Source organism: Mus caroli, chromosome 18 (assembly GCF_900094665.2).
Source record: "Mus caroli chromosome 18, CAROLI_EIJ_v1.1, whole genome shotgun sequence".
NCBI lineage: Eukaryota > Metazoa > Chordata > Mammalia > Rodentia > Muridae > Mus > Mus caroli.
In genome coordinates, this window is record NC_034587.1 from 28888646 (window position 1) to 28914143 (window position 25498).

Below are 25498 nucleotides of genomic sequence, written 5' to 3' on the forward strand. Positions count from 1 at the left end.
TGCCGGGGCCTAGCAGACACAGAGGTGGATGCTCACAGTCAGCTATTGGATGGATCACGGGGCTCCCAATGGAGGAGCTAGAGAGGGTACCCAAGGAGCTGAAGGGATCTGCAACCCTATAGGTGGAACAACATTATGAACTAACCAGTACCCCAGAGCTCTTGACTCTAGCTGCATATGTATCAGAGGATGGCCTAGTTGGCCATCACTGGAAAGAGAGGCCCATTGGACACACAGACTTTATATGCCCCAGTATGGGGGAACGCCAGGGCCAAGAAATTGGGAATGGGTGGGTAGGGAAGTGGGGGGGAGGGGGGACTTTTGGGATAGCATTGGAAATGTAGTTGAGGAAAATACATAATAAAAAAAATAAAAATAATAAAAAATAAATAAAACAAGGCTTACCAACTGGCCTTAGTATGGAAAGCCTTCTGGGGTACTGTTTGGCAGGAGTCTGACATTGGCCAAGGACAAAGAAATGGGCTTCAGACAGGAATCTGACATTAGGGCATAATAAGGAAGTAAGTTTCCACAAGAATCTAACTTTAGGCTGTAATAGACAAGTAGGGTAAGGCAGGAATTTTAGTCTTAGGGTGAAACAGAAGAACTAGGCTTCAGGCAAGATTTTGGGCTTGGATGAGGAAGTGGGCTCAAGTATTTCGGTCATTATGACAAGCCCTTTTAAACAACTGTCATGGGAATAATTTCAGGACTTCACTTGCTGCTTTGTTAGCTCCTTATGGTACTGCTTGCACATAATACTTGCTAGTAATTAAAATGGTATAAAAAGTAGGTTGGAAAATAAAAATTTGCCTCAGAATTGACTGGGGTCATGCTGAAAAAAAAATTAAAAAAATAATCTTCTAAAATAAATATCCATTTATGGATATTGACTGATAAACAACAATGTTTGTAATGCAGTTATTGTCTAAGTCAGTTGGTATCAGCTGGACCCAGTGACATAATCCTTTGTAAAACCTCATTAAAGATTTCTGTAACATATTCCAATCACTCCCCACATGACACTTTCTGTGCTAGTTAATAAAGACAGTGTGAATCCTGAGTACCAGTGTTTTAAAGTCTTTTGTTGCACACACATACACACACAAACACACACACACACACACACACCTCATATTGAATACAAACAAATCTAGGATGTCACAAGTACAATTTACAGAAATCTAAGATGTCACTTAAAGAGATATGCTACTGAGTGGCAGCAAGACTAAGTTAATCAATCTTGGGTCAGAGGAAGAACTCAAACTGTTTAGGGTAGAAGTGACTTCGCTCAACTTTAATGTATCTGGTTTATTTTAAGCTTATCAAAAATAAGCATACTCCTATGCCAGTCTCTAATGGTTGCATGCATAGTGGTTGAGTATGATCAATAATTTTCTGTCTTTCAACCTTAACATGGCATGAAGGCAACACATATGGAGTAAAAAGTGAGTTTGAATGTTGAATTTAGAGCTTATCCTGGACTAGTGATATAATAGTATGAGTCTCCTTTGCCATGCTGAGCAGCTATTGTGGGTCACAGTCTTCGATATGCTGTATCAAAAGTTACAAACAGCCATACTGTAACATATGCGCTTCAACAAAGAATAAGAGTAGTAACCCTAAGATATTGGGGGCTACATAAAAATCTCATTGTGTTTCTGAGTAGGACGAGGTCTTGAAGGAATGCAGCTGGCAGAGTAACCATCATCTATTGCTGATCATGAGACCAGAGAGAAGTGAGAACAGAGCTTGCTGGGCAGAAAAGTCTGATTTTCCCTGCTCTCGTAGTAGATAGAAGCAGGAAGGCATGTCCCAGAGGAGGGAAAATGACATTATTTACAAGCATCACTGATGTCTACCACGTATTTGTCATCTAATACACTTAAAATGCCTTCCCTACTCAGATAACCCCCTACTTGTGATTTCTTCACTAGCATGTTGTCTACATTATTCTCATTTATGCTTAGATTTTTACAAAGGTTTGTCCCTGAAAATCAAGAGTCTACTCATTAAATCTCATAACATAACTCAACAATAGAAGGACTTTAGTGCAATGAGTGAAGGTCATATTCACTCTTTCTATAGGGATGCACCCTCTTACAAAAAACATCAATAGAAGGGCATGTAAAAGCTCCAAACAGGATTACCTGTAATAATTACAATATAATCAATATCATTATGTTACTTTTGAGATGAAATGGTGTATGAATTAAAAACATTAGTGACTAACTCTGAGTCACCAAACATACATCAGTGTCACATTAAGAAATGAAAGCATGTCCCCTTGGCGTCATTTAACCAAGGGCAAGTTCTCTACTTCATGCTTCCTGTATCTTCCCTCATGTCTATTGTATGACTCTTAATCCATACCTGCCTAAAGGCTGTCTAGTGAATCTGTCCTTGTCTCTGTGTGTGCCTGTGTCTTCTGTCTATGTGTGTCTGTACTTAACAAAGGGTTTCACTCTGTATTTACTGAACAGCACAGAAAGTGTAACATAGAGAAGAATGAAGGATACTTTACAGAAATATTTAAGAATATGCAATAGATTAAATCATTGGCTCCAACTGACCCAGATAACAAACAGTACTACAAATATCATTGTTTACCAATCAATAACAATGGGTGTGTTTTTTAATGTTTAATGTTTCATCTTAGCAGAGTTTCAACTTCTGTGTTTGCTGCTTTCAACAAATAATATTGTTCTGGATCTGGAGCATGAAAGACTATATAACTTAAGATTACAGTTATGCATTAGCTTGGGATGTAAAAGTTGATTACAGGAGAAATTCAAGAAAGGTAAGGTTGATTGTTACATTGTTCTCTTGAAAGTAAGTTAAACAAAAAACATTACTTAACTGATGCTTATACTTCTGTATATACATTAACAAAATGCCATTGATTACCATAAAGATGATAATCTTGACAGACTCCAAGCATACCTAATGATCGAGCCACAGTTATTGCATTCATATGCATTACAGATATAGTAAAACCCTACTAAAAGTCATCAACTACATCTGTATTATTCAAACCATAGCTCACTGAGGGTAATGACATAGATGAAGAAATCCATCACTTACACGTGTTGAGAATCCAAATGTTCTCTCAAATAGAAGATGCTGGTTTCAAGGCTTAAAGCTATAGTGACAGGGACCATATATTAATACTTGAAGGGAAAAATATAACAATTACTTATCCATTGGGTTTCTTATCAATTCATTCAAAATTGGCCTTCTCATGGTATTACTGCCATGTCCAGTTATTCCAACACTGTATTACACCAGAATCCTACTTTGAAATATCCCTCATTCAAACTATCTTCTACAATAAAAAAAAAAATGGTCTCCATGTTTTTCCACAATTCAACATCATTTTAGACTGCACCCCTTCCTCATGCCTGAGTAATGGTATACTGTATGGTTAGTGCTGTGGGTGTAGTTCCTGCTTAGATCCACACTATCTCTGAAATTTTTTCCATCATAAGTAAATACCTAAGGCAATTAGCTTATAAAGAAGAAAAGGTTTTGCTTCCATACCAAGTGGCTCTACAGCTTTGGATCATTGGTAGGCAGCACATCTTGTCTGGAGTGTATAATGGAGAAGGCCACTCATATCATGAACCAGAAAGCAACAAATGATAAAGGGGCCAATGTACTATGCACAACATTCTAGGATATAGCCTAAGTGAGCCAGGGTCTGCCAACTGCAGTTTCCACAACTTTTCAATGGCAATACAATGAGGACATTTTTTTAAATAGACTGGAGATATGCAATATATAAACTATAGTCATCTCTTACCCAAGTTATTGCAACAATGGCTTCTGAAGGCTCTTTTGTCGTTCCTCTATAATATTTTTTTCATTTGTAATTCAATTTATCTTCATAGACCACAAGTCAGATAATATCTGTTGCTTTTTAAAAGTGTAAATATGCCTTTGTTTCCTATAGCATAAAGCTTAAACACTCTAGTGTGGATTGAATTATTATGCTTTGTATTTCTGTAGTTTCAATAGATTCATATTCTTCTTCTCCATTCCTATTTCATACAAAACAAAAAACTAAACTAAACAGACTTTCAAATTTCAGGTATCTTTTGTTTACTTCTTTTATACAAAGTTACAAGAAATTTAGTGAAAAAGCCATTCAAATACTATAATCAATTATCAGTCTCTATTTATATATACAGCTATATGTTGACTATATGTCAATCAATTACTTTTTTGATGTGTATACACTTATTGGACATTCAAAAAGGAAATAACTTCTATCTGCCTGTTAGAAGGAAGCAAGAAAAAAATAAGAAGTAAACATATATTCTAAAATGTGGGCCTTTCTAATGTCCAGAACTTGAACAAATCACAAAATAGTTACAATACACAGCATGCTCCTGACCACAGGAGAACAACACAAGATACGATAGATGAAAGTATTGAGAGATTCCAGCCATTGTGAAGCAAAGAATTCAAGTCTAAATTGTGGGTTTGCTGGGGGAAAAAAAATCAATTGACACCCAGGATCATAGGATCAGAGGTAAAGAGGACACAACATCTGCTCCAACACCAGAGGTAACTGGAGGCAGCAGGACCTGGGCATCCAGGAAATCTGCCTGACCAGTGGTAAGGGTTCCTTCCTGTCTGAGCCAGTGACTTAAGCAGACCTTGGATGCTAACTCCACATCCAGTCCCACAACACCCAGGAGAAGCTCCACTCCCAGGCTTTCTAATACACTCAGGACCACAGGATCTGAGGATGCCAGGATCCCAAGACCTTGATCACACCAGGATCTCAGGGTCCCAGAGGCTTTAGTCCCAGGAGCTCTGACATACCCTGGATCTCAGGATCACAGAATCCTAGAATCACAGGATCACAGAGACAGCTGAACTCTAAGGAGCTCTGACACAACCAGGATCACAGGACGAACAGGTTCCAGTCAAATATAGCAAGGGCAGGTAGCACTAGAGATAATCAGATGGCAGGAGGCAAGCATAAGAACATAAGCAACAGAAACCAAGGTTACTTCGCATCATCAGAACCCAAGTCTCCCACCATAGCAAGTACTGGATACTCCAACACACTGGAAAAGCAAGACTCAGATCTAAAATCACTTCTCATTATGATGATAGAGGATATTGAGAAGGACATAAATAACTCCCTAAAAGAAATACAGGTAAACAGCTAGAAGCCCTTAAAGAGGAAACATAAAAATCCCTTAAAGAATTTCAGGAAAACACAATCAAATAGGCAAAGGAAATGAACAAAATCATTCAAGACCTAAAAATGGAAATAGAAACAATAAAGAAATCACAAAGGGAGACAACCTTGGAGTTAGAAAACCTAGAAAAGAGATCAGGAGACATAGATCCAAGCATCACCAACAGGATACAAGAGATAGAAGAGAGAATCTCAGGAGCAGAAGATACCATAAAAAACATTGACACAACAGTCAAAGACAATGCAAAAAAGCAAAAAGATCCTAACCCAAAACATCCAGAAAATCCAGGACACAATGAGAAGACCAAACCTAAGGATAATAGGTATAAAAGAGAGCGAAGATTCCCAACTTAAAGGGTCAGTAAATATCTTCAACAAAATTATAGAAGAAAACTTCCCTAACCTAAAGAAAGAGATGCCCATGAACATACAAGAAGCCTACAGAACTTCAAATAGACTGGACCAGAAAAGAAATTCCTCCCACCACATAATAATCAAAACGCCAAATGCACTAAACAAAGAAAGAATATTAAAAGCAGTAAGGGAAAAAAGTCAAGTAACATATAAAGGCAGATCTACCAGAATTACATCAGACTTCTCACTAGAGACTATGAAAGCTAGAAGATCCTGGGCAGATATCATACAGATCCTAAGAGAACACAAATGCCAGGCAATTATACCCAGCAAAACTCTCAATTACCATAGACAGAAAAACCAAAATTTTCCATGACAAAACCAAATTTACACAATCTTTCCACAAATCCAGTCCTACAAATGATAATAGATGGAAAACACCAATACAATGAGGGATACTACACCCGAGAAAAAGCAAGAAAGTAATCTTTCAACAAACCCAAAAGAAGATGGTCACACAAACATAATTATACCTCTAACAACAAAAATAACAGGAAGTAACAATCACTTTTTCTTAATATCTCTTAACATTAGTTAAAATAAATAAATAAATAAATAAAAAGACATAGACTAAGTAAACAGGACCCAGCATTTTGCTGCATACAGGAAATGCACTTCAGTGGCAAAGACAGACACTACCTCAGAGTAAAAAGTTGGAAAACAATTTTCCAAGCAAATGGACCTAAGAAACAAGTTGGAATAACCATTCTAATATTGAATAAAATCAATGCTCCAAATCTATGCTCCAAATGCAAGGGCATCCACATTCATTAAAGAAACTGTACTATAGCTCAAAGTGCACATTGCACCTCATACAATAATAGTAGGAGACTTCAACACCCCACTCTCATCAATGGACACATCATGGAAACCGAAACTAAACAGACACACAGTGAAACTAACACAAGTTATGAACCAAATGGATCTAACAGATATTTATAGAACATTTCATCCTAAATCAAAAGAATATACCTTCATCTCAGCACCTCATGGTACCTTCTCCAAAACTGACCATATAATCAGTCACAAAACAGTCCTCAACAGATACAACAAGATGGAAATAATCCCATATATCCTATCAGATCACCATGAACTAAAGCTGGTCTTAAATACCAAAAAAAACAACAGAAATCACACATACACATGGAAGCTGACCAACGTTCTACTCAGTGATAACTTGGTCAAAGAAGATTAAAGACTTTTTAGAATTTAATGAAAATGAAGCCACAACATATGGGACACAATGTAAACAGAACTAAGAGGAAAACTCATAAATCCTCCAAAAAGAATCTGGAGAGAGCTCACACTAGCAGTTTGGCAGCACACCTGAAAGTTCTAGAACAAAAAGAAGCAAATACACCCAAAAGGAGTAGATAGCAGGAAACAATCAAACTCAGGGCCGAAATCAACCAAACAGAAACAAAAGGAACTATACAAAGAATTAACAAAACCAGGAGCTGGTTCTTTGAGAAAATCAACAAGATAGATAAACCCTTAGCCAGACTAACCAGAGGGCACAGAGACAGTATCCAAATTAATAAAATCAGCAATGAAAAGGGAGACATAACAACGAAATATATCTTAAAATAATTATTCTGTTCATTGAATATTANCAGTTGAAAATATTAAAATCATGTTCTACAAACATCATGGAAATATTATTGATAATTTTTCTCACTGTGCTTGAAATTAGCACTTTCTTAATGTTTAACTTCACAGAGTTTATACTATTTTGAAATTTTTAAAATATACTAACTGGTAAAATAATTTCTCTCCTAGAAACACTGATAATCTTTTTTAAGTTAACTGATTGTTAGACAATGTATACCGATAATAATGTGTTTTAAATATGTTCTCACTATATCAGGTGGTATTATATAAGGGCTTTTGAATATATTTCTTAATGATTCACTTTTAATATTATATTCTCTTTTACTATGTTTAACTCCCAAAGAATATTTTGTATGTTTTGAAACAATTTAGTATCCAACATTAGATATAGGATCCTCAGTTACAGATAGTATTAAATATTCATTAATGATATTTTAGGGTATCAAGGGATATGAATATAAAAGTTGAACAAATTTTTATGTATTATTTGATTCTCAAAATACTCAATATTATTAATATGTTTGATGTATAAAATGAATTTAAATAATGAAATTTTAAGGAAAAAAGAAAGTATTGAAGAAAATTATATAAATACATGAGGGAGGACCTCTGAGTTCAGTGATTGAGTTTGTGAAATCAACTGAAAGTAAGCAGATTGACAGGGAAGGTGCTTACTCCATGTATGGAGTCATGTTATGAATAAAACTTCAGACATCTATAAACTTTGGGCCCTATTCAGAAGGAAGAAGGAAGATGACATGTGTGGAGTTTAGGGTGAGGCATTAAATGAGTTTTAGTGAAGGTAAGTGGCCCTCAGAAGAAGAATGGACAACCTGTGACAATGTCTATCCCCATATGATGTGAACCCCTGGTCTTTCTCTTATAAGAGAAATGAATCTTTCTTGGTTGTTGAGATTCTTAGGGACAGATTTATGACATTTCATTCATTAGTTTTTCTACAGGTAGATAAACATGTTCAGAGGAAATGCCTTCCTATATATGCTGCTCACCAAATGTCCCAGTATGAAGTAATTAGCATTCTGAAGTGGCAAATGAGAGAGTGTTGCCTGGACTCCTTTCTGGGTACACATGTACTCTTCAACCTCCACCTTTTGCCATCTATGTATGGGGCAGTCATATGCTCAGAGTAAGTGTATACCTAGAATTATATATGTTTATTTCCTAAGAGGTTTCATGTTGCAAAGAAGACAAAAATGTTCTATGAGGAGGTGAGTCTATAGTGTATCAGTAAGCACATGTAGCATATGGAATTCAGGATTTCAGAGTTCCATGTCACTTCTTGAATTGCTGACAACAAATGCAGACAATAGAGTCCCTGCATTGTAAGATGATGCTCAATTCTAGAGCTATGGAATAAGAAATTTTTATATGGTTATTGCTTATTTCATAGCACAATCCTATGAATGCTTTGCCAATATTTTGCTGATAATCAATGGGGTGAGCAACAATTCAATTCTGTTCTGACAATAGGTGCATTGCTGACTTCAAATACATGTTACATGTCTCCATAATGGCCTGCCCTTCTGACCAAGTATTTGAGATGCCCGTGACCTTCTTAGGCTTGACAATTTTGTAGAACAATTTATAGAACTCTTAAATATAGGGCAAGGTCTGAAAAGTTTCAAAACATCCAATTTCATTACCTTGTTCTGGAGAGCCAGTATACATCAAATTCTCTGTACTTGGTGTATTTACCAAATAACAGGAAGGCACCAACAAAACTGGATGTCCATAATTCTTATTGGACATTTCAATCTTCAGCCGCCACACCTTCACTCTCAGGGAGTTTGACTGCCCTGTCAAGAAAATAAAAGAATAACTTTAAATGATAAAGTAGTGTATGAGGACACTTAATATGAAATTGGGAAGCTATTGGGAGTCCGATCTTAGATGCATAGCTAAACCTCTACCTCAATGGATAATGTAAAGTGACCTTAGACATCACTAACTTCAGCCAACCTTCAGATGTAGAACCCTGTTGCCCACAACAATCGATATTGAGACAAACCTAACACTTTGCTACAGACCCACTTAGCTTTACAGCCTCAATCATAATTCATAGTAAATAATAAAGCGGTGAACTCCTTTTCCAGAAACTGCCATTTCATAAAACTCTTACAACATATTTTCAAGATTGCTTGAATCTGTGCTTTTTAGACTATACTGCTCAGATTCATGGGTTTTTCTTTTTTTTTTTTTCAACTAGATTGATTTTCTTCTCTATCAACAATACTAAATTTCCAAACTTCTAATTGCATAATGTGTCTTTCTGGTGACCAGCTGTCAGCCTAAAGCTATTAGGGGTCTCATTTGTCATGTTATTAGCACAAAGTGTACTCTTACCACTCAGAGGACTTCAGGTTTTTAGATGTTCTGCACCAGGAAATCTGGGGAGAGAATGAATAAATAAGTACATATTTTATTGTGCAACACCATCCATCGTGGGTTCTTTTTGCCATTAAATTCTGAACAATTTTAATAAATAACTAATTTCTTCACTTACACAATGTAGGAAAAGAAGAGTGAGAAAAGGACCATTCATATCCTTTATCCAATTTACCCTATTGTTACCATGCAGCCTTATTTGCTTACTTCATCTCTTCATCTTCCCCTATTCTCACCCCCATCCACATTTTTTTCTCTGAACTGTGTGACAGTATGAACATGCACTACACTTAGGTTACCATTAAATACTTGCTTATCACATTTTACTCCTTGTCCGTACAAGTGTGTTTACATTCATTGCATCGCATATTTCATTTCTACTTTGTACTGTCACCAGTTGTGTTAGTTACTTTGCTGTTACTCTGATAAAATACCACGACCAAATACAACTTGAAGAAGGAAAAGTGTATTTCTACCTTAAAGTTTCAGGGAAAGGGTTCACGATGTTTAGGGAAGCAGTCAGCCACAGCAAGAAATGAAAACATCTTTCTTCAACCACAAACATAAAGCAAAGAGAGCAAACAAGAAGTTGCAGAAGGCTAGAAACTCTTAAAGGCCACTTGGTGATATACTTCTTCCAGCAAGGCAGCACCTCTCCAGAACCTCATGAAACAGCATCACCAGTTGGGGACCAGGTGTTCAAAACTGTGAGCTTATGGGGACATTTCTATTCAAGCCACCACAGTAGTTAGGTTCATTCTGACCTGCAAAGACACCAATATTTTACATACAAAGCCTCAGCCCCACTATTAGTTGCAACATAAACCTTATCTTATGAAGATAAGGAACAATAATCTCTAAAATATTCCCACATTTTTCCAGAACCCTGGAGATTCCACAGAATCTTTCAAGGACGCAGCTTTCCTCCTTCCTGTGGATTCTCTTGTTCCTCTCTTCCCCTTCCTTTTTGTCAGCCACAGAATCCTAGAAATACTTTCTAACTAGTAACCCCAGAGGATGTGCCTAACAGAGACTCAGACAGGTGATTCATACTATCTTTCCTGTTCTCCATTACAATCCTTCCACTGTCACCATCAGCCTAGTAGCAACCTGCTTTCAGGTGCCCCTTCTCCACCTCAACTCCATCCACTCCAACTTTTAGTTCAGGATTAGAGTTCCCATAGCCCTTTCATCCCTGTCTCTTCAGATTCTTCTATGTCTTTCTTCAATATACTTATAGGAGCCTTTCCTCTTACAACACTTCCAGCCTTCCTGGGGACCGTGCCTCTCGGTGTGGACAGAATCCTCTTAGCGCTTTCTTTTAACTCTTTCTCCTAACCCAACTCTATTCCTTACTGTCATCCCTGACAAACAGAAGCACTGTCTACCCAGAAACCCACCACACTTTCCTAAGAGCCAGAGAGAGCAACAAATTAAAGTCCAGGGCCAGATGGTTTCAGATCTGAATTCTACAAGACCTTCAAAGAAAAATTAACACTAATACTTCTAAAATTACTCCTCAAAGTATAAACTGAAGGAATGTTGCCCAATTCTTTCTATGAGGCCACAATTACTATGATAACTAAACTACATAAAGACCCAAGAAAGAAAGCAGACTGCAGACCTAATGATCATATATGAAATTTCTCTCAGTAAAATACTTGCAACCCAAATCCAAGAATGCATCATAAAGATTATCCACCATACTCACCGTGGCTTCATCCCAGAAAAGAAGGATCATCTCAATATATGGAAATCAACACATAATTTGACTCTAAACAGATTCAAAGACAAAAGTACATGATTATATCACTAGATGCTGAAAAAGCCTTTGACAGCATCCAAATTTCCAACACAATAAAAGTCCTGGAGAAACTATAAATACAAGAGACATAGATTAATATAAGAAAGACAATGTACAGCAAATCCATACCCAGCATCAATATAAATGGAAAGAAACTCAAAGCATTTCCACTAAAATCAGAACCAAAACCAGGATGTCCACTCTCTCCATGCATATTCAGTATAGCACTTGAAGTCTCAGTTAGAATAATAAGACAACTAAAGAAGATTAAGGGGTTACAGGTGGAAAGAAAGATGTCAAAGTATCTCAATTGAAGATGATATGACTTTATACAGAAAAGACCCTCAGTACTCCACCAGGAACCATGTACAGCTGATAAACACTTTCAGCAAAGGAGTAGAACATTGAGCTAACAAACAAAAATCAGTAACCTTCCTATACACAATGGCAGACTAAGAAATAAATCAGAGAAATAACACCTTTCCCAATAGGCTCAAAAAAAAAAAAAACATCTTGGTATATCTCTAATTAAACAAGTAAAAGACTTGTACAGTGAAAACTATAAAACACTGAAGGAAGGCATTATAGATAGGAAGATCTCCCATATTAATGGATCAATGGATCAGTGGTATTAATAAAGTAAAACTGACCATCCTACTAAGAGCAATCTACATATTCAATGTAGATTAAAAAACACAAGAAAACTCTTCACAGAAATTGAAAGGACAAATTTAAAGCTCTTGGAGAAAGCTTTGTCAGGCCAGATGAGAAAAGTTCACTTAAATATTTATATATATATATATATATATATATATATATATATATATATATACAAAATTATATGTATTGTAACTATTTTAAGTAAATAGCCAATAGTATGAGTTCATAACTTTTTCAGACATCATTATTATTTTACCCTCCTCCCTCTTTCTTCTGTATCTACTTCACCTGCTGTCTTAGTTAGGGTTTACTGCTGTGAACAGACACCATGACCAAGGCAACTCTTATAAAGACAACATTTAATTGGGGCTGGCTTACAGGTTCAGAGGTTCAGTCCATTATAATCAAGGCAAAAACATGACAGTATCTAGGCAGGCATGGTTCAGGAGGAGTGGAGAGTTCTACATCTTCATCAGGATGCCACTAGGAGAAGATTGGCTCCCACATAGTTAGGAAGAGGGTCTCATTGCCCACCCCCACAGTGACACACTTCCTCCAACAAAGCCACACCTCTTAATAGTGCCATCCCTGGGCACTATTAGGAATGAAAACTACAACCTTCCACTTTCTGGTCCCCATAGGCTTGTTCCAACACATGAGTCTATTGAAGCCATACCTAGTCATTGCATAATTAAAAAATACATTTAGTCCAACTTCCAAAGGCCCCATAGTCTATAGCAGTCTCAACAATGTTAAAAGTCCAAAGTTCAAAGTCTCTTCTAAGATGCATCCAATCACTTAACTGTAATTCCTGAAGCAAGCCAGAAAACCACCTAGGCAAACTATAAACTCTGCATCTTCATGTCTGATGTCAAAGCAGTCTTCAGATCTCCAACTCCTTTCTGCTTTGTTGACTTCAACAAACTTCTCTCTCCTGGGCTGGTTCTACTCCCTGTTAGCAGCGTTCCTCAGTGATATAGCACTGCTCTGGCATCTCAAACCTCTTGGGGTATCCAAGGCAACTCAATAATAGAGCTTCTTTTTCCAATGTCTGGGATCCACACATGAACTTCTGGGCTCCTCGAAAGAGCTTGGGTCACAGCTCCAGCTCTGCTCTTTGTAGCATTCTAAGCTTTGGTTTTCTCCGGTCCATTGCTACTGCTGTTCTTGTAGATCATCATAAGGTACTGACATCTCCAATACACTGGAGTCTTCTGCTGCAATTAGGCCTCACCAAAAGCCCTTTTGTAGGCTCTCTTCATGGTACCCAGCCTCAACTCCTTTGCATGATCCTTTCAGTCCTCACTCCTCAACTGTAACTGAGGCTGCACCTCCACCAATGACCTTTCCTGGCCTCTCATAGTGCCAACCCTCAGCTGCTCTCCATGACTCCTTCATGACAATAAAACCAATATCACTGGAGTGATTCTTACACATTACCAAGTCCAGCTGTAGCACAAGGTACAGCCTTGGCTAAATCTGAAGCACAGCTTCTTTGTGCTCTCAGAAAACACTTCCCAGATTTTACCTCAGTGATGTTGATCTCTTCTTAGTCACTACTAACTTCTTGGCTACAGCTAACCAGCATAAATTGTCCTAGTAGCTCCTTCTATTCTTGAATCTAAAGCCAGAGCGACATGGCTGAAGTTGCCGAGTTCTGCTCCTTGCTGGAGCTGGAACATGGCTCCCTTGTTCTATTATATTATCACCAGCTTTTGGTTTTCCAGCTCCTTCACTGCTAAGCTTGGCTGTCCTAACTTGCTCTGTAGATTGACCTTGAACTCAGAGATCAGCATGGCTCTGTCTCCTGAATGCTGGGATCAAAAGCATGAACCACCATGCCTGGACTTAAGCTTTTCTCTACTTTGTTGCCTGCTTTTCTCCCTCAGGCTGTCACAAAATCCTGAGTTCACAAGTGTCACTGACAATTTCTTTTTCTTTTTCTTTTTCTTTTTCTTTTTCTTTTTCTTTTTCTTTTTCTTTTTCTTTTTCTTTTTTTTTTTTTTAGACAGGGTTTCTATGTGTANCCCTGGCTGTCCTGGAACTCACTTTGTAGACCAGGCTAGCCTCGAACTCAGAAATCTACCTGCCTCTGCCTCCCAAGTGCTGGGATTAAAGATGTGTTCCACCACTGTCCAGCCACTGACAATTTCTTAATGAATTTTTAGAATACAAAATTATTTACCAGAAACTAATACAAAAGTCTGCAATCAAAATCTATGGAGATGGTGAGATTCTTGATTTTCTAGGTTTTGTATAAATGGTTTTGACCATGACTAGGAAATGCTTAGCTTATTGACAGAAGATGCTAAGTCAAGATAAAGAGAGTGACATAAAACGTCATCCTTCACAACACATAAAACTTGTTCTAGAAAGCCTTATCAATAGAGTGGGGTATAGTCGCTTGGCCTAATGCTGCTTGGTTGATCCAGAGACAAGAGAGTCCACATATAAGACACTGAATGACCATGACCCCAAGTTATTTCTAATTGGTAAATAAAGATGCCAACTGCTAATTGTTGAAGAGACGTAGGTGGGGCTTAGGTTTCAAGAGCTAGGGGGTTGGGAGGAGGACAAGAAAGAGAAGGACATGCAGGAGAGGGGAAAGAGAAGCCACCTGGCTAAAATGTCAAGAGAATATGGCCTTGAGGGCTGCCCAATTGGAGTTAAGAGCAGCCCAGATGGTATATAGTAAATGGTAAGTAATGACTTGGGGTTATAAATAGGAAAGAAGATTCTAGCAGCATGAAGGGTAGGCAGCTGCCCAGCTCTTGTGTTGTTTAAGGCTTATTGTAAATATAAAGGCTGTGAGTGTGTTTTTTATGCAGGAACTCAATAACCAAAGGCAGGGATAGAAACCCCAGGCCAGGAATTAAAGTAATTTCTACAACATATACAGAATTTAAAGTATAAAATAATTTCTTGTACACATATACAGAAGTACAGCTCTACACTCAGGAGCATGAAATGGCTTTGGAGGGAAGAGAGCCCTCCTGCACTTTATGTCCTCTGGATTCTTAGACTGGCTTTTGGAATTAGCTTTCTTTGTTTTCCTTTCTCTCTTACTTTATTTTGTAGCTAGACTCATCAAAACGGCTTCAACTTGGTATAATTATTTTAATTGTATGACTGCTATAAAGCCATTAAAGCAATTTTAATTTTTACCAGTAAATAGGTTTTATTACAAAGGTATATTGTTGCTTATAGCTATCCGATGTAATGGGTACTTAGAAACGTATTTCAGTCTGGGTTATTATGACTCCTTTTTCTACTGTATACCTAGCCAAGTGTTAAAAATTTTGCCCACAGGATAGCAAAAACATGCTAATAGGAGCAATTAAAGATATGAATAATATCGACATCTTTTTATTATCTTCCAGGTGCCATTGGAACTGCCCAGAAAATTAAATGGTAATGATGCAGTTACAGTTATTTGCTAATTGAAGTGTTTCCTGGGGAAGAACAGAGATATTTATTTCCAAATCTTAAAGGCTTTTGTACTTCATTATTAGGTGTGAAAAATAAATTAGACATCTACAGAATTTTCCAAATGGTGATAATACCACGGTCCTGCAAGCATTCAGCACACACACAACACTTTTTATCCAAATAAGGCGTAGCTTCCAAGGCAGTTTTGCAAGCAAGGTCGGCCTGTTATGGTTGTTTTCATTTTTTGTCTTTCTGCCTATTTTTCCCTCCTATTACTCCTCTTGATGTCTTTGTTTTGATCTTGTGATTCTGTGTTCTCTCTGCAAACCCTCATATATTCCCCACAAGTGAAGAATTGGACCCACCCACTGCTTATAAACCTGCAAGTTGAAAAGTACAACCTGCCTAACAGGGCTCTTTATCATGCTCCCTGTTCATTCGTATGTGTAACAAAAGCATTAAAATTATTATCTTTATTTCTTTGTTTCTTGATCACCTCCTGTCTTGATGTTAATCTCTTCCCTTACAGTGATTGTTCATCCCGAGTGCCATTCCCGTGAGGTCTGACAAGCCTAGGGTGAAATATTGTGCTTGCATCTGCTTAACCTTCCTCCCTGCCCAATCATCTATTTCAGCCATCTGAGTTTCTTAGAAAAACAAATATGTCAGGATTAGTGTGTGTGTGTGTGTGTGTGTGTGTGTGTGTGTGTGTGTGTGTGTCTCAATTCCACCTAAAAAGCAAATGTAAGAAATAGGTCAATGAAGGAAAATGAAAGTTTACACTCAGTTTGACTTCAAAACGGTGAGAGCTGACTTTTCTTGGTCTGAGATTGGCAGCCATAGACCCTCAGTATCTGAGCCTACAGGAGAACTTGCCACATAGGTTCTACAATCAGTTTCCATCATTCAGAATAGGGAGAGTGAATGGCCTGGACTCACCAGGCTAGAAGAAACTGCAGGGTGGGAGATGCCAGACTGTTTTTTCCTGTAATCTCCAGGCTCTGAGGGATATGGTAGAAGTTGGCTGCTTTCTGAGATTCCATGAATGGAGGGTTTTTTGTTGCTGTGGCCTTACTTTATAGTCCTAGTTTGAGGTAAGGGATATCCTTTATTCCAAACCCTTTATATATAAACATCATAGTGTAAGACCCCCAAAGCTGGGCCTCCGCTCAAGTCCCAGGATGAGCTGGCCAGCACACCAGTGTCCAGAGAGAAAACCACACCTGATGCAAACTGCAAGAGGCCGCAGGGCAGGGCAGGGGAGTTCGACCCGAGTGGTGACAGTAGGGGGCTTTTAACAGCTAGCTGAGGAATTGGGAGGAGTTGGGAGGAGAGTTGGGAGGAGTTGGAAGGAGTTGGGAGGAGTTGGGAGGAGTTGGGAGGAGAGTTGGCTACAGCTGCAGCCTCCTCTCAGGCACCTATCTCCATGTCCTTGGCACAGGAAGGCAGGCATCTCTGGTTGTACAGTATAGAAACAAAAAGGTCTTTTGCTGGCTATAGAGAACAAAGAGCTTCTTTCTAGCTATATTTTTAAAGATCAGGGAAAACAAGCTTGGGGAACATCCAGGGGCTTTACCTTCCAGGGAGAAATGCTCTAAGTCGGGGTCTCACATAGGAAGCAGTCTTTACTGTCAGGCTACCTCCTGCTGACAGAGAAAGATTTGTTAGGAAGTTTGCAGTGTGAGTGACTCTAGGGAAGTGTGGCTTTTGCTTCATCTTATGTGGTAATGACCAAGAGATGGTGATGATTCATTCTAGAAATAACTTCTGTACAAGTTTTAAAGATGGGTGAAAGAAGGAGGAGGAAAGGGATGAGTGGGGAAAGGAGCCAGAATGGGAGGGAATCAAGAGCCCATCAAAGGAGAAGGCTGAATTCTCCACATTCAGGCTCTGAATCTTTGGGTCCCCCCTCCAAACAGTTTGGATTTGTGATCATTGCTCCTGGAGGAAGACACAAATCCTTCCTTTGGCATTTGTCAGGAAGACTCTCTGATTTTAGAGTATCATGATGGCCAAAGAATCTACTTGATCCTAAAGGGTGCCAAAATTATCTGAAATTTCCTTAAGGTTTTCTGAGAAGTGGCGACACAAAGAGGTAAAATAATTTAAAAAATAAAAACTGCTGAGTCCAGCCATTTCTGTCTGGAGTCCTAAAAGCATGCTCAGAGTGGTAAGAAGCCACCTGAGTCAGACATCCCATTAGCTGGACAAAAGACATTGGTATCAAGGAAAAACTGGTTAGATACAGAGGGGAAGTTGGAGCTAACAGTTGGCAGCAGAGTTGGGTATGAATTAGGAGGGAGGGTTGAGTATTTGCCTATAGCAAGGAACTCAGGTCTCAAGAAATACTGAGAATCAGAAAACAAGCCAGAAAAGATGAAAGTAGGAAGGCTGGTGAGATGGGTGGTGCCAGAAGGGCACTGTCTAGACTTGTGGAGAAAGGTAATGATGATGAGGTTGTATTAGTAAGGTTGAATGGAACGGATGGAATAGGGAGGTGGGAGTCTGTGAAGCTGTGTAGGGCCCTTGTCGAGTGGGTGACCAAGGCAGCTCAGTCAGTCAACAGGGTCTCAAGGGAGGGAGGGAGGATCAAAGAGAAAAAGACAATTAGACAAGGTTATAGCATGACCCCAGCAAGAACTGAGGCAGCTGTTTTGTTTTGTTTTGTTTTGTTTTGTTTTGTTTTGTTTTGTTTGCTTTGTTTTCCAGTCTGCTTTTATACAGTTCTAGGTACATACAAAGAATATGGTCAGTTCTAGGTCAAAGACAAAGTAGTCAAGGAACAAACAAGACATAAACAAAGGTCCCTTGCTTGCTTGTACTCAGGAACTTTTATCAGCTGATCAAGACACAAAGAACAAAGAATACATTTCTCAGCTGTATTCATCTTGAGCCTTGTCTTTGCCCAATGTCAAATTCTTATCTGAGCCTACTCTCTCGTTACTAGCCCAATGTAAATCCTCTTGCCAAATTCCTAGACATGGCCCCAAGAGCTCTCCACAAGAGGGCTTATTCTTGACTGATAAGATCCCTTGAGCAGAGATGATGGGAGGAGCAAGCTTTACAAGATCAAGGAATCTTTCTAACTACTAGTCCATCACTTCTTCCTCTCAGAGGTCATCCTAACCACTGTTAAGGACTTAGGGGCACAGACCACTCTACTTCCTAGCTAGCAAAAAGTGTTGTACAGGAGAGAAAGCAATTAGAGACCTTCAAAAGAGGGTCAATCTAAGGGACTATAATAAACTTAACAGATGTCAAAGATCTAGAACGTAAGACAGCCATATGATAACAGTGTGCATCTTTGGAACATAGTATGCAAATTAGGTAGCATCTATAATATACAAAAAAATGAAGTTATCAGTACTATTATTATTTTCATTGAGAGTTTAGTTTAGTTTAGAAAATTGTTGAGGCAGTTTTGACCTCACTAAAGGAGGATGACAACCAAGAAAACTAAAGATAAGCTTTGACATAGATGCTAGCAAGACAGAGAGAGAGAGAGAGAGAGAGAGAGAGAGAGAGAGAGAGAGAGAGTGTGTGTGTGTGTGTGTGTGTGTGTGTGTGTGTGTGTGTGTGTTCCAGACTTTCAAAGAAGATGTGTAGTTAATCCTCCTTAAACTACTCAAAAAATAGAAAAAGGAGTACGTCCAAACTCCTCCTATTGCCAGGACAGGAGCCATGTTGAGACACAGTGGAGTAATGGGAGATTCAGTTCATAAATAAACACCTTCTCTTCTGTTCTACTGCAGTGTGTATATTGCTCAGCTAACTACAAAAGATATAAGCAGAGTGCAAGCAGTGTAATACGTCTGTCTCAGTTCCCTCTTCCACACTTCACTGTCATTATGGTCTTGTTTTTCCTGAAGAACATTTTCCTAGTCATTATCTCCCGCCTGCCATTTTCCTCAGTCACAGAGCCCCATCTACATCAGGGATTGTACTAGAGAAAGGAGCTGCAGAACATCAAACCCAATCAGCTCCCCTCTTCTGATTGTGTCACGGTGACATAAACCAATCCTTTCTTGGAGAATCAGCCTTTTCTGGATTCTTGGGATGCGGAGGCAGCCTGTTAGAAGTAATAAAAGACTAATAACAACCAACGTTAGATTTATCAGGATTTTAGTGGCTTAACATAGTAAAATATTAAAGGGATGTGATGCTGTAAAGTACTTTGAAGTTCATCTATAAACTGTTGGCCAGAAACTATTGACAAATGAGAATGTTCTAATGAATGCGTTTTTTGATGTAATTGGCGATGGTCAATAACACTGTTGTATTGAGTCTATACTTCCATCTGAATAGCTTTTTAACCAATTCACATGGGTATTTATATTTATTATGAGGTAAATCAGAAATACAAACATATGTGTGATCATATGGCAGTTTTATCAATATTTAATAGCTTATGCTTGTTACCTAATCCAATAAATGTTATCAATGAAAGCATCCAAACTTTTGTGTCCTTTTTATCTTTGAAACAATTCCAACCATTTCATTGGTAAACTGAGCTGTTTATATTTCATGTTTGAGAGACAACACTCCCGCCATATCATCCCGCAGTTATGATTCTAAGAAGTATTAGGATGCCAACAATTAACCATCCTAAAAAACCTTTTACTCCTAGTTTTTAGTACTATCAATAATTTCCCCAATGGAACATTTGTATTTCCTGAAGAGCATGCTTCTTTTAGTTTTTATAGAAACCAATATAAAAGAGGGTTGTTTGATATCTTCAATGCAGAGTTGAAGACATTCTTAATATATAGAATAACATGACAAGAAGCATCACAAAATACGGCACAGACTGTCAGTGTAACAAAAAGAAGTTTGGTGATGGGGATAAGAATTAGAAGTTGCATGCAGTTTATATGTGGTTGAAACTTAGGAAAGTTGTTCCTGAGCAGTTAATCTTTTTTTCTCTCTTTTTGTTTTATGTATTTGATATTTGTGCAAAAAAATAAACTCATTTAATTATGAATTCCTTGAGGATTATAGAGAGTGTCATGAGAGACATGGACTTCCAAAACTTTGCAAAAAGGAGATAAATGTTTTAGATACATATGCAGAATGATTGTCTGTTTTGATTTTTGTTGAGATCCTCATAACAAAGAGACTCCTTTAGAAAGTGTCTGTAGACAGCTTAAACAGACCCATGTGCTTGATCAATAGCAAAAATAAAACCTGAACATTATCAATACAAATATGGAAACAAATTAAATGACTAGAGAAGATTTTATTTTTAGCCTGTATCTATGACAATTTTAATTGTTTTTATAAAGCTTTAGGAACCAGAACTTATTATTGTTACCAAGAATAATAGACTAATAACATCTGACAACATGGGATTTTTTTTCCATCCCAATCACAGTTAGAAGTTTCCCTCCCTTCACTCCCCCCTGCCCTATCTGAGTCTCTGTCCCCCAAGCCACGCCCATCTTCCCTGTACTCCCACCCCCATCCACTCCTGTTTCATTTCCCTTCAATAGAGGGCAGGCCTCCTAGGGGTATCAACCAAACAGCATATTAAGTTGCAGGTAAGACTAGGCACCTCGTATTAAGGCTATACAAGGCAACCCAGTATGAGAGGCAACCAACCCAGGATGAGGAAAAGTCTCAAAAGCTGACAAAAGAGTCAGAGACAGCCCATGTTCCCACTGCTAGGAATCCCACAGGAAGGCCAAGCTATGTAAGTGTAACAAATATGCACAGAGCCTAGGTCACTCCCATGTGGGTTCCCTGATTATCAGTTCAGTCTCTGTAAGTCCCTGTGAGCACAGGTTAGTTGATTTTGTGGGTTGTGTTCTCCTGCTGTCCTTGACCCTTTTGACTTCTGCAATCCTTCCTCCCTGACTTAAGCATTAAGCTCTGCTTAATGTTTGGCTGTGGGTCTGTGCATCTGTCTCCATCAGTTGCTGGGTGAAACTTCTCTAATAACAACTGGGTTAGGCACCCATCTATGAGTCGAGCAGAATATCATTAAGAATTATTTCACTGACTTTTTTGTGGTTCGTCCTGTTTGGTTCCATCCTAGGTCTCTGGGCCATCCAACCTCTGGGTCAAGGCCCTCCAGGCAGTGTCAGGGCTGGGTTCTCTCTCATGGCATGGGTCTCAAGCTGGATTAGCTATTGGTTTGTCATTCCCACAATGTTTGCACCAACTTTACCCCAGCACATCTTACAGGCAGAATTTTAGGTAGAAGTTTACATGGCTGGGTTGGTGTTCCAATTCCTCCACTGGAAATCTTGCCTGGATACAGGAATATGGAGGTGTTCCTCATTGCTAGGAGTCTTAACTAGGATCACCCTCAGATTCCTGGGAGTTTCCATTACAGGAGGTTTCTAGCTGATCTCCAAGAAACTCAATTGATTTAACTGGAAGCTTAACCTCAATGTATCAAAATTTGAAGTTTTAGTATCATCTTTAAGTCCCATCTTTTATGTACCTTAAGTAACTTACTGAGACTTTCACAACTGCCATAAATTTATTTTTCCTTTCCTTCTGGACATGTTCATCCATTTTTAACCTTCAAATATAAACCCTTCTTTATTAAAAAAATCTTTCCATATTTTTATCCACTGACCTTTCTTGGCTATTTCCCCTTTTAATGCCATGAGATTTAGGTGCTAGATTATTGAGTAGTCACTAAAAAGCTAAATCTGTGGGGGTTTTTGGGTTTTTTTGTTTTGTTTTGTTTTTTTAATCGTTAGAGTGTAGGGGATTAGTAAAAAGCCAGTTTTGAAGTCAGTAGCAACAGTATGCAAACTTTGAGACTGCTCTCCTTTGAAACTTGTCTGTGAGTTTGCCTATCTCAGTGGAAGCCTGAAACAAAGGCAAGGCCTGATTTTTTACATTTGTAGTGAAGGAAGATGGAATATTGTAACTTGTTTAAGATCCCACAGCCCTGATCTGGGACTGAGAACAAAGCAGAACAGCCCCCAGGCATGCCAGGGCAGGACTGTTGTTAAGGCATTCCTAAGAACATCTTGGCCATAAAGATGAAAAGGTATTCAAGGACAAATGGGACTATATTATCTAAGCTAACACCATCTGGCCGGAATCTCCCCTCAATCCGAAGACAGGCAGGGTCATCTTATCTAGTCCACGCCACCTGGCCGGAACCTCCCTTCTATTACCCCTTGGCGCCAGGTACAAAGATAAGCCCCAAGCCCACCGGAACAAAGCTCTGATGCCCCTTTTGCTGATATGTAATCTTTCTGTTAATGAATCAATCCCATGCCTTTGTCAAAATTCTTTGTATTCCTAACCCTTTGCTTCTTTAAAAACCCCTAACTCCCGAGCCTTGTCTTCAATTCCCCTGCCTCCTGTGTGAGGTATGTGTTGACCCAGAGCTCTGCCAATAAAAGCCTCGTGCGTCTTGCAACAAGAGAGGATTCTTGTGTTCGTGGGTGCTCCCTGTCCCTGGACTAGAGTTGGGGTCCCTAGGTTTGGGGTCCTACATCTTGGGGGCTCGTCAGGATTTGGGGGGCACCCAGAACCCCAAGAATACCCCTTGGAGGTACGTCTGTGTGAGTTTGGTGTGTCTGAGTGCGGCGCCGCTGAATCTGTGTCTCGGTTTTCCAGTGTTAGTATTCTGGCAGCTGCCGCTGAGATCCGTGAGGATCCAGTGTGTGTGCACGCAGAAGGAGATGTCCTGAGCCACAAAGCTGCAGCCCTGGGGAGACGTTTCTAGGGCGATCCTGGAGGAGGAAGTGCCCAGGGTCAGAGACAGTCGGAAAGACCTGGCTGTCCTTTGGCAGAGTGAGGGAGATAAAGTGCTCTTTCTGCCAGAGCGGGAGTGGACATGGAATCCCACTCCGTCAGAGGTAGCATTTGGCTGGTTGTACAAGTCCAGGCAGGGACGAGTGTGCTTGGACGTTCTTGTGTCCCTTGTCTCTGTCTTCGTTTTGTCTCTGTTTCTATTTTTCGTTATGGGTCAGACTATCTCAACCCCGTTATCTTTGACTGAGGACCATTGGACAGACGTTAGGGCAAGAGGACAAAACTTATCAGTAGTAGTTAAAAAGAAACCCTGGCAGTCTTACTGCACCTCGGTATGGCCCACCTTCGGAGTGGGTTGGCCTCAAGAAGGGACGTTTCACCTCCCCACCATTAGGGCCGTAAANGCCGTTGTTTTTCAGGAAGGCTCCGGATCGTTTCCAGATCAGCAGCGGTATATTACAGTGTGGGAAGATTTAGCATGATTCCTGCCTGCCTGGGTTCTCCCATTTCTTCCACCCCTACGTCCAGGTACCAAGGTTCTGACGGTTCGAGAGAATGCTGAGAAGGAGAAATTAAAAATACTACCTGAAGGAGCCAGCGAGAAATCCACCCCACCGCAACCAGCAGCTGTTTCTAAAATCTATCCGGAGATAGAGGAACCTCCGGAATGGCCCGACTCTCTACCACCGGCTTATCCCCCAGTCCTCCAACCTGCACCCTTTCCCAGCTCCGCAGCCCAGCCCTCAGCTCCACCTTTGGGTCTAGGGAGTGGGGAGGGAGGTCCCTCAGCAGGAACGAGAAGCCGGCGGGGAGTGCTCTCAGAGGGGCCAGCCGATTCTACGGTGGCACTTCCACTTAGAGCTGTTGGAGCTCCCCCTACCAGCCAGAATGACCTACAGCTTCTGCAATATTGGCCGTTTTTGTCCTCTGACCTTTATAACTGGAAAGTAAACCATCCTTCTTTCTCAGATAATCCTACAGGGCTTACAGGGTTGATAGAGTCTCTGATGTACTCACACCAGCCCACCTGGGATGACTGCCAGCAGCTCCTACAAACCCTGTTTACCACCGAGGAGAGAGAGAGAATTCTCCTCGAGGCACAGAAGAATGTCCGAGATGGAGCTGGACGGCTGGTCCAGACCTCGGTCGAGATAGACTAAGGATTTCCCTTAACTTGCCCCCAGTGGGATTATAACACAGCACAAGGTAGGGAACGGCTGTCCAATTATCGGCGGGCACTAGTTGCGGGTCTCAGAGGGGCTGCTCGAAGGCCCACAAATTTGGCTAAGGTAAGAGAAGTTATTTATGCAGGGGCCAGCTGAGCCCCCCTCAGTTTTTTAGAAAGACTCATGGAGGCTTATAGGAGGTATACCCTGTTCGACCCTACGACAGAGAGGCAGCGGGCTTCAGTGATTATGGCCTACATAGGGCAGTCAGCTCCTGATATTAGAAGGAAGCTGCAGCAGATTGAAGGATTGCAAGATTATACTATAAGGGATGTGGTTAGGGAGGCTGAGAAAGTGTATCACAAGAGAGAAACAGAGGAGGAAAAGTTAGAGAGAAAAAAGAAGGAGAGAAAAGAAGATGAAGATAAGAGAGACAGGAGACAGGAGAGAGCTCTGACTCGAATTCTGGCCACAGTGGTAGGTAGAGAAAGGGATAGGGCTAGACATACAGGGGACCTGAGAGATGAAAAAAGGCAGGGGCCAAGGAGACCAAAAAAAGACCGACCGCGCCTAGAAAAAGATCAGTGTGCATACTGCAAGGAGAAAGGCCACTGGGCCAGCGAGTGTCCTAAAAAGAAGCAAGGGATACAAGTATTGTCTCTCGGAGAAGGTGAAGAGTAGGGGAGACGGGGCTCGGTCCCCCTCCCCGAGCCTAGGGTAACCCTAGAAGTGGAGGGGACCCCTATAAATTTTCTGGTCGATACGGGCGCAGAGTTTTCAGTGCTTAAAACCCCGCTAGGAAAGTTAAAAAAAATGAGAAAACCTTAGTAATTGGAGCCACAGGACAAAAGTCATACCCATGGACTACGACCAGGACAGCAGACCTAGGACGGAATCAGGTGACTCACTCGTTCCTGGTCATTCCGGAGTGCCCTGCGCCCCTGCTAGGAAGAGACTTATTGACTAAATTGAAGGCACAAATAACCTTTTCCCCTCCTGGGCCGATAGTGTCATGGGGAATAGAACAGCCTCAGACTCTAGCACTATCTCTGCAACTGGGAGAAGAGTACC

The 25498-nt window shown here is 39.9% G+C and overlaps 1 long non-coding RNA gene across 2 annotated transcripts in view; it reads right to left on the minus strand.

Annotated features, from left to right (window-relative positions):
• The window catches only part of LOC115029878, a 30936-nt gene extending 6833 nt beyond the window's left edge, over positions 1–24103 (minus strand). For both annotated transcript variants that reach the window (XR_003835465.1, XR_003835466.1), the window contains exons 1-5: positions 23847–24103; positions 11358–11420; positions 10123–10410; positions 9605–9648; positions 8905–9057 (exon numbers count right to left, since the gene is read on the minus strand). This is a non-coding gene — a long non-coding RNA (uncharacterized LOC115029878). The remainder of the gene's footprint in view (positions 1–8904; positions 9058–9604; positions 9649–10122; positions 10411–11357; positions 11421–23846) is intronic.
• Between the last annotated feature and the right edge of the window lie 1395 nt (positions 24104–25498).